Below are 13,655 nucleotides of genomic sequence, written 5' to 3'. Positions count from 1 at the left end.
CAGCACGTCTTTGAGCAAGTGTTGTAGAGTTGGACGCATGGATACAAATTCTTTCAGTTTCTGTTTGTCTTGGAAGATCTTTATTTCCCCTTCATTCATAAATGATAGCTTTACAGGGTATAGTATTCTAGGTTGGCATTGTTTGTCTTTTAAAACTTGAAATATCATGCCATTGTCTTGCCTGTAGTGTTTGCGATGAGAAGTCTGGGGTGAGTCTGATTAACTTACCCCTGAATGTGATTTGTCATTTATCTCTGGCACATTTTAGGATTTGTTCTTTGTGCGTCACTGAGCTGAGTGTTGCCACAATGTGCCACAGTGAATTTCTCTTCTGGTCTACCCTGTTTGGAGTCCTGGCTACCTGTTGAATTTGCCTGTTGTTATCCAGCTCCCTTTGTTTGAAGTTTTCTGATATTATTTCATTGAAAACACCTTCCAATCCATTCTCTATTTCCACCCCCTCAGGGACTCCTATTATCCGAACATTACACCGTTTGATTGAATCTTGTAGGTCTCCAACCATATTTTTTAATTTTTTAATTTTTTCTTCCTGCGTTTGAACTGACTTATTATTTCTGGAAGTTTGTCTTCGAATTCTGATATTCGGTCTTCTATTTCATCTGTTCAATTTCCGAGGGATTCCACGGTGTTTTTTATATGGTCAATTGAGTTTTTCATTTCCAGTATTTCATTCTGGCTTCTCTTTAGGATCTCTAATCCTTGGGCTTATTTTTCATTCAGCTCTTGACACTGTTTCTCATTATTTCTAAGTATTCTGATTATTAATTTTATGAATTCTTTTTCTGGCATAGTTTCAAATTCTTCTTCTTCTTCAGCCTCTGTTATGGTTGGTTTAGCCTGCTCCATTGGCGAATTTATATGTTCTTCTATATTCTTATTGTGGGTTTTTGTTTTGTTTTTTGGCATTCCGTCTGGGTGGTTTTTCAGGTTGATTTCCCTCTGCTATGGACTGCTGTGAGTCTGCACCAATATCCAGTGTAAGCAGGCTGCTCTACCTTCTAGAGTTTGTTTATTTTTTACTTACATATTTATTTATTTATTTATTTGTAACTTGAGTGGGCTGGTGTCAGGGCTTTGAGGTGCCAATCTCCACCCATTGGGGGGCCGGTTTCCTTGTTCCTATATTCGCCCTTACGTGTCTGTGCCTGGGGTTTGTTGGTCAGCCACTCTCTTTCACTGCACCTCCTGCGTGAGGAGTGTCAAGTAGCTCCAGACCACCTTTGGACTCCGCCCCTGCTGCTTCCTCCTTTGGAGCAGAGGCCAGCCTCCTTTAAGCCCAAATGTAAACAAACAAGATGGCTGCACTCTGCCCACTGCAGCTCTGATTGTGGGTTGGGCAGTTCTAAGGGTCTTGGCGTTATTGATCCTTCAGTTCGTCCCCCTGGATCCTGCCCTCTTCCCGCGGGCGCTATTCAATTTTTTTCTTCTGGTAACTTGAGTAGACTGGTGTCAGGGCTTTGAGCTGCCCTCCCTCACTGCCTGCCCCTGCGCAAGGAGTGTCCTGTCGCTCCACTCCACCTTTGGGCTCCGCCTCCAAAGGTTAGTGTGGAGACAGAGGCAGTTCTCCTTTAAGCCCGAATGTAAACAAACAAGATGGCTGCTTCCCGCCTGCTGCAGCTCCGACTTGGGGGAGGGATCCTGGATTGTTCAGTCCCTCAATCAGACCGCCTGAATTGCTTACTCTTTCCACAGGCGCTACTCACTCTGTTCCGTTTTCTATTTCCTCCCCCACTCAGTCGTGCGTGTCTCAGTGTCTGTCCCAGGGTGGGTTGGGGGAGGGGCGGCGGCAGCTGCTACAGCGGTATTGGGCCAGCGCCCTGTCTCACCTTGGTTTCCAGTGCTGGTGCATACACACTCCTGCTGGTGTCCTGTTCCTCAGGTGCCCGTGTCCTCCTCACAGGTCCACCCTGTCTCCCTCGTTTCGGAAGAGCTTCCCTTTCCCCAAAACTACAAATTCTCACCCCTCTTTGAATCTTCCCTTCCCGGACCATTGGTGTGCTCCCTCCCTATTCTGCCATCTTGGAACTCCACAATACCCTTTCAAGAATGCAGAACAGAGCTGCACATACGAGCTCCATGGAGATTTTCTGAGAAGCGGAGCATGCCATTCCCAAGACCCCTCTGCTGTACTCATTCATGCAACCCAGGAAAAGCCAGGAACTTGAGAGATCTGCTTAAATTGGAGACGTCCACAGTCATTTCTTCTTTGAGCACAGCTTCCCAACCGGTGAGCTTGAATGGGTCGCAAGATAGCATGACACATGTCCTTGAAGGAGATTGCGTCCTGCCCAGAATTTCCATTTACCTCCAAGATCCTGTAACCCCTACCATTATCTATTAGCACCCTGATGTGTAAAGGGTTGGGAGGCACCTCAGAGGCCAGGAGTATCTGTCCAAGGATTATTCAAGAATCACAGATGGTGGTTTCGAATTCTAATTGTCAGTCCTTCACACAGAACTCCTTGCCCATAAACCATCTCAGTTATGGAGTGTTTGCCTCGCCAATATGATAATTATCAAAAAATATTTTTGCTCTTAAAGATTGAGGTGATAATCAGGGAATGGAGCAGCTAATTGGATATAGTACGGCATTTAGCTTCTTTCTCCAAAGTATACTTTGATATATTCCTGTGACCAACTTATCTGCCAACCCAAAGTTACACTCAAATCTGATGCTCCCCCCCCCCATAAAACTGGCAGAGATGGCCAGAAGCACTTTGAAAACACACCTTAATGAAAATCCACTTTTCCATCAGATCTGTCACATTTGAATGGAAAAACAAAATACTTTGTCACTTCTAATAAGCAGAGAGAGCCTGACAAGGTAATGGCTTTTTTCTCCCCTGGCACTAATCTCAAATATAATAACGTCTAAATACGATTTTGATCTTTAGACATTCTGTTATTGAGTCAAAAGTAAACTCTCGCACTTGCACTTTTAGTTTGTCTCTCTCAGCCAGTGACTCAGAAATAAAGATGAGTGGGATGTGCTGAATGAACCAGACTCCGGCCTCAAATGGTTTATGACAGATGACGATATATGATGAGAATACAAAACCCTGATGATAATAGGTTTATTTATCGATTGCAAATAAAATTCATGAAGTGTGAAGCTGCAAACTGCCCTGGAGGGAATTGGGCAGGGAGGCCATCGGGAAGTGCACGTACCGCACAGAAACAGCAAGGAGCTGCCTGGTGGAGCCAGGCTGGACTTGGAGACAGGGACTGGGACAGAACTTGGATGCTGCCGCCGACCCGCTGAAGACTCTGCACAGAAGACATGGCCATCTCCCCGTCTCCACCTCCTCGGCCACACACGAGGCCATGCGCAATGGCTGAGAGCCTGAATGGAAAGGCACAGGAATTCAGGAAGCTGCTGTTCGGGAACCAGCTCTGCTTGCTCGCAAGTAACGTGACCTTCAGTGGGAGCCGGGATCCCTACTAGCCTCTCTGCACCTTCTCAGGAAAGTAAGAGATCCGATTCATTCAGCCAACACCGTGATGAGAAACAGCACGGAGCCTACTGTGCTACGGTGAGGGCAGCGAGGCAGCGTGTTTCCTGAGAGGAGCGAGACCAGCAGCAACCACAGGACCCGGCAGTGAAACTTGCCCCCAAGTCAGCGCTGCTTCTTGGCGGCCCCATCCTTGGTGAGTCTCCACTCTACAGTTTGAACTACAGAACCTCGTTTTCCACGCCCTTGAAGATGGTCACCGACAAAATGGAGTTTAAAAACAGTAAAATATAAAAAAAAATAGTAAAATATAAAATACAGTAAAATATAAGAAGCTTTCCACCTCCAAGACTGGAAAGCCAGGGAGAAAAGGATTGTGGGCTTGTGCGGTCATTTGCATATCTCAGAATGATTTACATACCAGAGGGAGTGGGCAGTCCCAGAGTGCCTTGCTGCACTTCCGCAAAACTCCCGGAGACAACACCTAGTCTACAGAATGGTTTTTGCTCGATTTACTCAGGATTTGGCATACCATAATTTCACGAGGTGAAAAGAAAAGCACCTGTGTTTTATTTATCTCCCTGCAGTCCCCAGAAGCTCACAGGAAGCCCTTAGTGACAGAGCCTCCTAAGAGGTGCTTTCCAGACAGTGACTGAAGAGGAGAATAATTGTGGCTCCAATTTAGATGAGCGATAATAAAATCCTTAAGTAGAATTCACCTTGAATCTTCGTTAAGATCACAGAGGAGACCCAGATGAAGCCCCTAGCTTTGGGCTGGCCCAGCCCCAGCCACTGCAACCCTGTATTGAGTGAGCTAGCAGATGAAGATCTATCTGTAACTCTGCCACTCAGATGAATCAAATAAACTTAAAAAAAAAAAAAGATTTCATTTGAAAAACACAGGATCTATATTCTTTTCAATGGCTGCCCAACAAACTATTACCAGTCTAACAACCAACGCTTAAAATCTACAAATTTATCGTCTCACAGTTTCTAGTAGTCAGGAAATCACATAAGAGTTAGCCGAGTCCTCTCTCCATGTCTTACCAGGCTGCAACCAAGGTGTAGGCCAGAGCTGCGCCTGTGTAAGATGTGGGGTCTTCTTCCAAGCTGTTGGCAGAACTCAGTTCCATGTGGTTCTAGAACCGACGACCTCAGCTCCTAGGAGCCACCCCATTTCCTGCAACGTGGCTCTCTCTCCAAGATGGAAGTTTGCTTTCTCAATCCCAGCAGATGAATCTCCGCTAACTTCCCTTTGACCTCTAGCTTCTATTTCAAGTCTTGCCTGATTAGGTCAGACTCACCTGGGATCAGTCCCTTTTGCATAAACTCACCTTATTAGCCATGTTAAATACGCCTGAGAAATCCCAGCTCTTTGCCCTCCAACAATCACAGGAACAATGGCCCCTCACGTTTGCCTTATTCTATTGGTTAGGAGCAAATTGAAGGCTCCACCCACACTCAAAGGGAAGGAATTACACATGGACATGGTTATGGTGGGGTCATCACAGAATTCCACCTACAACGGATCTCTCTCCATATCCATCCTTTTGTAGGATTTCATTTACATATGGCAGCTTTGTTGTATCGCATGTTCTCCTCCTGATGGAAGGAAACACAGAAACAAGTCTCCTTCCCCCAGCAGTATTAAACCCAGATTTTAGCATTATTGCTCTGACGTTTGGGAATAACCATGGAAAGATTTTTACCTCCCCACCCTGGCAACTTCTCAGTCCCTCTCTCTGTTTCTGGAAAAAAAAAAAAAAAAAAAGGAAGGAGGTACACCACAGAGATCTCACAATCAACTCAAAATCCCCATGGGTTTTGTGAAAGGACAGAAGAGACGTTTCCCGCACACAGAGATTTTCTACTAAAAGCATCCCAAGGAGTAGCTTTTGCCCAGAGGGAAATGACAGAGGAGGTGCAGCCTCCAACAGGAGGCAATGTGTGTGCCACCGACCATCAAAGTGAGATCTCCTCTTGCTTAGGAGAAAACCCACCCACTTTTCTCCTCCCTCTCTGGCTCCACCAAGCGCCTGCAGCTCCTGCCAGCACGCTTCCTCACCTTAACTCTCGCCCAGCGAGCAAGGGTGTAGCTTCTCAATGTGAACTTTTCCAATGGAAAAATATTTGAGGTTAAGGTGAGCACTGGTGTTTGGATTGGAAAAAGAAACTCGTTCTGTCCCTGTGCCCAGCCTGGGTCTTCTCCCCGCACCTGCCCCTCTCCCTGCTACTTCCAGCTCTTTCCCTCGGTCCCTCCTGCTTTTTGCTGCAGGGGGCAGCAGTCACTTCCTCCCATCCTCCTCCTCCCCCAACCCGGGGCCTTCCGCCATCTCTCCCTGAGCCTGGCTCGCACTCTCTTTAATCCATGATATAGTGGTTTCCTAAAAGGAGAAGGTCTTTGCACCGGGAAATAAATGGTGCCAATGAACCCAGTAAATTGAAAGAGAACATTCTTTATAGGGCAAGAAAAAGAAAGGAAAACAAACATGTACAGCAGGACCACCAAAAGACCACAGACCAACAACTGAATTTCCCTAATTTATGACTAGTTTTGCAGACTCAGGCTGAACCAGACTTTGGGTAGGGAAGGATCTAGACCTAATATAGGCAGCCAAAAAGGCATCTTGATCATATTATAAAGACCCTGTTGTTGAAGCAGCATCTCACTGGTTCCAGAGTGCTATAGCTGGAGCATGGCACCAACATCTCCCCAGACTGTAGATGCAAACAAGTCGTTGTCCTCCAGCAGAATCCAGCTTTTTTTTTTTTTTTTTTTTTTTTGACAGGCAGAGTTAGACAGTGAGAGAGAGAGAGACAGAAAGAAAGGTCTTCCTTTTGCCGTTGGTTCACCCCCAAAATGGCCGCTATGGCCGGTGCGTTGTGGCTGGCGCAATCCGAAGCCAGGAGCCAGGTGCTTCCTCCTGGTCTCTCATGCAGGTACAGGGCCCAAGGACCTGGGCCATCCTCCACTGCACTCCCGGGCAACAGCAGAGAGCTGGACTGGAAGAGGGGCAACCGGGACAGAATCCGGCACCCCAACCAGGACTAGAACCCCAGGGTGCTGGCACCGCAGGTGGAGAATTAGCCTAGTGAGCCGCGGCGCCGGTCAGAATCCAGCAGGGGCCGGTGTTGTGGCACAGAGGGTTAAGCTGCTGCCTGCAGTGCTGGCATCCATATGAGCACCAGTTCCAGCCCCGGCGGCTTCACTTCCAAATCCAGCTCCCTGCTAATGCACCTGGGAAAGCAGCAGCAGATGATTCAAGCACACGGGACCCTGCCCCTGATGTGGGAGATCTGCATGGAGTTCCTGGCTTCAGCCTGGTCCAGTCCCAGCTGTTGCAGCCATTTGGGGAGTGAGCCAGCAGATGGAAGACTTCTCTCTCTGTAACTCTACCTTTCAAATAAATGAATATTTGGAAAACAAGAGAGAGAGAGACAGAGACACTAAAACTGTTGGTCACAAGGGCCTGGGTTTCAATTCCAGTATCATGTCATCTTCATCAATTCACTTAATTTCTTTAACCTGCAGTTTCTCCTTTACAAATTGGGGGTTGTTGACTGTTGCCACAGCTCACTAGGCTAATCCTCCACCTTGTGGCACCGGCACACTGGGTTCTAGTCCTGGTTGGGGCGCCGGATTCTGTCCCAGTTGCTCCTCTTCCAGTCCAGCTCTCTGCTGTGGCCCAGGAAGGCAGTGGAGGATGGCCCAAGTGCTTGGGCCCTGTACCAGCATGGGAGACCAGGAGGAAGCACCTGGCTCCTAGCTTCAGATCGGCGCAGTGCACTGGCCGCAGTGGCCATTGGAGGGTGAACCAACGGCAAAAGGAAGACCTTTCTCTCTGTCTCTCTCTCACTGTCCACTCTGCCTGTTGTAAGCAGGGCAGCCGCGTGACAGATACTGCTGGGGGGGATCTTGCTGGGTACAAATCAGTGGTGTAATTCGCACAACACTTGCTCTTGCCATTTTTAACCCTCCCTTCCTATGGGAACAAGCCGACCCCAGCAGAAGGTAGGCCTTAGCATAATTCTACTCTGGATTCACTTAAATGTTGTAACCAGACAGAGGTCTTTTTTTTTTTTTAATTTAGAGAAATGAGTTTTTTTTTCTAAATTTGGAATTTCTAAAACTTAAGCATTAGAATCATCCTTTGAGGAGGAGTAGGGAGATACTGCTCATGGAATCCACCACTTCAGTTGGACAGGATGGAGAAGTGCTAGAGATCTTTCCTAAGACACAGAGCCGTAGTGAACAACATATTGTCTACCTGCAATTGCTAAGAGTAGGTGTCACATGTTCCCGTCACACAAAAAATGAGAAGCACAGTATGTGATGGATATCTTAATTGGCTTGATTATGGTAAATATTCCACATGTATACATATAATAAAATATGATGCCATACCCTAATACATATACTTTTCAGGTATACCTCAACGAAGCTGGCTAAGAAATAGTCACATAGCAGGAGCGATGGAAATTCTGCCCCTACCCTAGATCGACGTCTCATAAGCATTTTTCTTAGAGATCTACTGACCATTTGAGACTAAAGCCTCGGCTTTTTAAAAATGTGATTGTACAACTGATGTCTTAAGAACATCGTGAGAAACAATCAGAGACATTAGAGGAGCTGCCTTTCTGGAACTGCAGTGAGCTAGATCAAGTCCATGAGCTTATTTGAAATCCTAGACACTGAATCAAGGAGAGCAGAAGGAGACAAGAGGGTGCTGTTTTTAATTAAAAGATAAATAAATACGCTTTTCAAAATGTTTGAATATAAAACACATTGTTGACTCCAAGCATACACTCAGCAAAGGAGACGCTAATTGTCTTTTCTATAATAATCCCTTTAACCATACGCCAAGTTCAAGTCCTTTCAAAGAGCTTCATGCATTAAATCAGACTCCGCTCCCCACATGCACGTACTAGCCCTTTTCACAAAGAATCTGGCAGGTCACGAGCTCTGTTTTCCCGCTAAGGTCAAAAGTCACCAGCTATGAAGCAAATTATAGAGAACAAAGATAAGGCACAAATTAAATTCCATCCATGGCTTGACTTCTGTGAGCGGACCTTCTACAGCAGTTCTCAGAATTTAGTGTGGCTAAGAAATCACTTGAGATGCTTGGATTTGGGACTGCCCCATTCTGTCTTTATTCATTCCATAAAGATTTATTGAGAGGCTTATGCAGTGGGCAGTGGGGATACCCACAAGATCTCTGTCTTCACCAACACTTATTGTCCAGGGCAGGACAACAACAATAAACAGACCATTACGGTAGTGCCACCCTGCAAACTCTCATCAGCAAGGGCTGTCACTTATTCTCAAAGGATCTTTCTGGAAGTCAGGCCAAAGGAAGAGGAGAATGAGCATTGATCGGCCAGCTGTGAGGTGCCAAATCACTCTCTTGTCCATTTAACCCTCAGGCAGATCATGTCACTCCCATTTCCCAGAGGACGAAGCTAGCACTTCATGCAGGCACTTCCTACACTGGGCCTGGAGTCTGGGTCTTTCTTCCGCCAGTGGCCGTGTTCTTGGTTCTCAGGGACAACAGCTCAATTCAAGATTCTATGACTATGAAATAGCACTACAGGGCCAGCGCTGTGACACAGTGGGTTAACACCCAGGCCTGAAGCGCCGGCATCCCATATGGGCACTGGTTCAAGACCCAGCTGCTCCTCTTCCAATCCAGCTCTCTGCTGTTGTCCAGGAAGGCAGTGGAGGATGGCCCAAGTTCTTGGACCCCTGCACCTGCGTGGGAGACCTGGAAGAAGCTCCTGTCTCCTGGCTTCGGATCGGCCCAGCTCTGGCCATGGTGGGCCAATTGGGGAGTGAACCAGCAGATGGAAGACCTCTCTCCCTCTCTCTCTCTCTCTCTCTGCCTCTCCTCTCTGTGTGTAACTCTTTCAAATAAACAAATAAATCTTTAAAAAAATGGCACTGGAGTTTAGTCGGTTGGATTTCTCAGTAGAATAGGAAGAGAAACTACTGAAGGAACATGCAGAACTGCATATAAGCAAACAGCTTTGAACAGAGCGACTGTGGGGTACCAAGTACTCCTGCCCGGCAGGGTTTGGGGGAATGCCCCTTGGGTCGTGAGAGAGCTTGGCCACTAGAGGGCAGAGTGAACATTGAACAAACAACAAGAATCCCAATAGCCCTTTGCAAGAAAGCGATCTAAAGCAGCTTGCTTTATGAACTATTGCAGTGCTGATAGATGTTTGCTGTATTCCTGAGCAGATGCAGAGCAAAAAAGAGATCTTTATGCTACAATACGTCATCTGATTACCGCATCTCAGAAGACAGTGGGTGCCAACAGTCTTCCTCTAAATAGCGCCATACATCTCCAATATTGTTAGAAGTATAAGGCTGGAGCTGGTGTTGTGGCACAGCGGGTTAAGCCACCGCCTGCAATGCCAGCATCCCATATGAGCACTAGATCTGGTCCTGGCTGTTCCACCTGTGGTCCAGCTCCCTGCTAATCTGCCTGGGAAAGCAGCAGAAGATGGTCCAATTACCTGAGTCCCTGAAACCCATGTGGAAGACCCAGACGGAGTTTTAGGTACCTGGCGTGGGTCTGGTCCAGCGTGGCCACTGCAGCCATTTAGGGAGTGAACTAACAGATGGAATATCTGTGTGTGTGTGTGTGTGGGTGTGTGTGTCTTCTCTCTGTAACTCTGCCATTCAAGTAAATAAATTTTAAAAAGTATAAAGCTGCATAGAGTTCATCTAACCTTGAAGAGTAAAGCAATTTTCAGAAGACTACAAACTTTCACAACAGTATGGGGTGTACAGCACAATTAACAGTCAGCTTTGAAAGTCAATGTAGGGGCAGCATTGTGGTATAGTGGGTAAAGCTGCTGCCTGCAGTGCCAGCATCCCATATGAGCACCAGTTCGAGTCCTGGCTGCATTACTTCTGTTCCAGCTCCCTGCTAATGGCCTAGGAAAAGCAATGGAAAATGGCCCAAGTGCTTGGCTTCTGCTACCCATGTGGGAGACCTGGAAGAAGCTCCAGGGCCCTGGCTTCAGCCTGGGCCAGCCCTGGTCATTGCAACCATCTGGGGAGTGACCAGCTGATGGAAGATTGCTCCTTTCTACTCTTCCTCTCTTTGTGTAACTGTGTCTTTCAAATAAAATAAATAAATCTTTTAAAAAGCCAATATTTTAAAAAGCCCATGTAATAGTACGAGCCATATAGTAGTCACACCAACTACAATACCAGGGGTTTTACCATCAGCTTAAGGTTTAAATCCTGATTCCATTACTCACCAACTGTGACTTTAGTCAAATCACTTAACCTGTATGAATATCAGCTTCCTCACCCATAAAACAGAACCTACCCAATAGGTTTGTTGTCAGAATTAAATGAGGTACTGAATATCAATACTTAGTATAGTCAACAGTCATTATGGGTAGCTGCTATACTGTGGTAATTGTTACTCCTGATAGTAACTGAGTTTTTAACTGCACATAAATGCCACCGAGAAACTGAAACCCTTCTGAAGGTCACTGGTCTTCCTCTTGCCACAAATCCCTTGCATTGTACCCATCATTTATTTTCTTCCTTTTTTTTCTTCTTTCAAAAGATTCAGGATAGATTTTGTGGGATGCCCAGAACTCTTTTTCTTAATTAACTAATTTATTGGACAGGCAATGTGACAGCGAGAGAGAGAGAGAGAGAGAGAGAGAGAGGGAGAGAGAGAATATCTTCCACCTGCTGGTTGAGGATGGCTGCATGGCCAGAGCTGGACAATGTCTAGGCCAGGCACCCCACCCAGGTCTCCCATGTGGGTGGCAGGTTCCCAAGCACCTGAGCCACCCTCCAGCCTCCAATGCTTTCCTCAGCGCGTCAGCAGTCTGCTGGATGGGAAGTGAAGCCGCTCACATCCACGCTGCGCTGTGGGATGCTGGGTCAGCGGCGGCGGCTTTGCCCACTGCACAGCAACACTGGGCCCCCATCGTCTCTTTCTTTCCCACTGTAAGTGACAAGGCTTCTCTCCTCAGACAAGAGGCCAACTCTCCGTCTGCAGCCTAGACTTGTATCTTCCCACCTTCTTGGGAACTTGACTCTCAAGTCCTCATTCATCACGCCTCCCTCTTCCCCGACCCTTTCACACCTTTTAATATGTTCTAGTCTCTTCTCTCAGAAAAGCACAACAAACCAACCACAGACCAACCCCTCACTGCACGCATCCCTCGGGATACAGCCTCCACCTGGCCCCACGTGGCAAAGCAGCTTCTCGGTAGAGCAGCCGTAACCGCAAATCCCGTTTCCAGCCCCCTCCTTGGCCCACACTGCAGTCACAGCCCACCAGCCTGCTCTCACCAGCGCCGCTGATGAGGCCTCACCTCTCACCCCTGGGGCTCTTCGGTTCCCTTTTTCTTTTTATTTTTAATGAGTTTTTAACAGATTCACTGTGATTTGGAGATTCAATTCTAAGAATATAATAATATTCTCCCTCCTTCCATTCATCCCTCCTTCCTTCTCCCTTTCTTTTCTTTTTCTTTTTTTTTAGTTCTTGAGATAATATACATTTACATTACAGTGACAAGGCCCCATACTTCATCTTTGGTTCCCTTCCTACTCCACCTCCCAACAGCTGTGGCACAGGCGACCTCCTGGGAACACTGGGTGGTTGGGCTCAATAACACAAAAGTAGTCCTGGGTGTTGATGGCCAACTCTGCCATCTCTACACAGCCTGTGGCACTGCACTCTTCCACATGACGTCTCGAGCCCTCCCTTGGCTTGGTCTCCTTCTTTCTTCTCCCTGTCGATTCTCAAGGACCCGTGGCCATCTCCACATCCACGATGCTTCACCTGGAAGTCTCACGTAGCCCAAGCTCAACATCTCCCAAATTAGATTACATCCCCCACCCCTGCACTCCCCTCCCGCCACACACAGTTAAACCTGCTTTGTCCACAGCTTCTCATCTTGAAACTGGTATCCCTATGCAGCTGATGATTATGTCAGAAATTCAGCAAGGCACTCTTTCTCCTCACAATGTCTAGTAATTCCTGCTGTTCCACCTGCACAATTTTTTTTCATATTTCTTCCCTATTTCTCGCCACTGCCCCTATCAACACACACTACCATGATATTCTGCCTTCTCCCTCTCCATTCAAGTCTTCACACTTTAGCCAGAGAGGTATTTTTTAAATACTGGCTTCACCCATGGTGTTTCTTTCCAACACTTGAAATTGTGTGCTGATTACAGCGTTTTGGGTAAAATCCAGAATCCTCAAGGAATTTCAAACTGCTCTTCCTCATGTGGCCCTCTCCTGTCCCTCCAGCCTCACCTCATGCCATTCTTCCCTTCTTTCTCCCTTCTGCTTCCAAAAATCCAACCTCCTCCCATTTCCAAAGCCACGTGTGAAAGCAATATAACTTATTTAGCATCTATGGCACGCCAGGCACAATCATAGTCCCTGCCCTCAGGGAGTTTATAGTCATGACAAATGCATACACAGGGATGTTCACAGGAGGAAGAAGTGAGCAGAGATACCAAGCCCAGGGAAGGCAGCAGAGATGTGATGTGTGCATGCCATCGAGTGGGAAGGGAGGACTAGGCTGCTCCCGGCTTGCACAAGGAGACAGGGGGTTGAGAGAAAGATGGATCAATGCTGGTGACCTAACAGCTACAGCTGCAGTGGCAGGCCGATCAGGGAGAGATGGCATCAAGACACAGGTGTGTTCCCCATCAAGTCCTACAGACACCCCGAGGCCATCGACACTTCACCTTGACAACCAGAGGCCATTCTCGGAGCTTTGAGGAAGTAGTTTTATTACAGACAGGTGGTGGTTGAGATCAAGTGACACAGGACAAAGCAGGCCATGACAGCATGAAGACTAACTATAATACCCCACTATTTCAAGAAGTGCAGTAACACAGAAAAAACCAAAAAACCTAGAAAACCATGTTATAGCTTGAGAATTCAGTGCTAGTCTTCATAGCTGAGGATGGGCAGGCAAATTCCGAGTCCCAGTTAGTTCAAAACAAGATCCAGTTGTGCACCAAAGACAGCTGGCAGGAAGCCAGGGAACAAAAAAAGAGCCAGGAAGAAAAAGGGCTGTTCACACCCTCGGCTCACCTGGGGAGCCCCGGCCCCGCCCTGGGAGCAGGCGTCGGCACCCACAGGAGGCAGGAGCATCCAGCCCCGCTCTCAACACCAGCTGTAAAAA

At 47.2% G+C, this 13,655-nt stretch overlaps 1 long non-coding RNA gene across 1 annotated transcript; it reads right to left on the bottom strand.

Moving 5' to 3' along the window:
• Positions 1–3,079: 3,079 nt before the first annotated feature.
• Positions 3,080–4,825, bottom strand: LOC149123014 (uncharacterized). The gene is made up of 2 exons (XR_016218517.1): positions 4,521–4,825; positions 3,080–3,364 (listed from the first exon to the last, which is right to left on the bottom strand). It is a non-coding gene; the product is annotated as an uncharacterized LOC149123014 (long non-coding RNA).
• Positions 4,826–13,655: the final 8,830 nt, after the last annotated feature.

Source organism: Oryctolagus cuniculus, chromosome 12 (genome assembly GCF_051225735.1).
Source record: "Oryctolagus cuniculus isolate XC-2025 breed Fujian yellow rabbit chromosome 12, ASM5122573v1, whole genome shotgun sequence".
Lineage (NCBI taxonomy): Eukaryota > Metazoa > Chordata > Mammalia > Lagomorpha > Leporidae > Oryctolagus > Oryctolagus cuniculus.
This window is presented reverse-complemented; position numbering and strand designations above follow the sequence as displayed.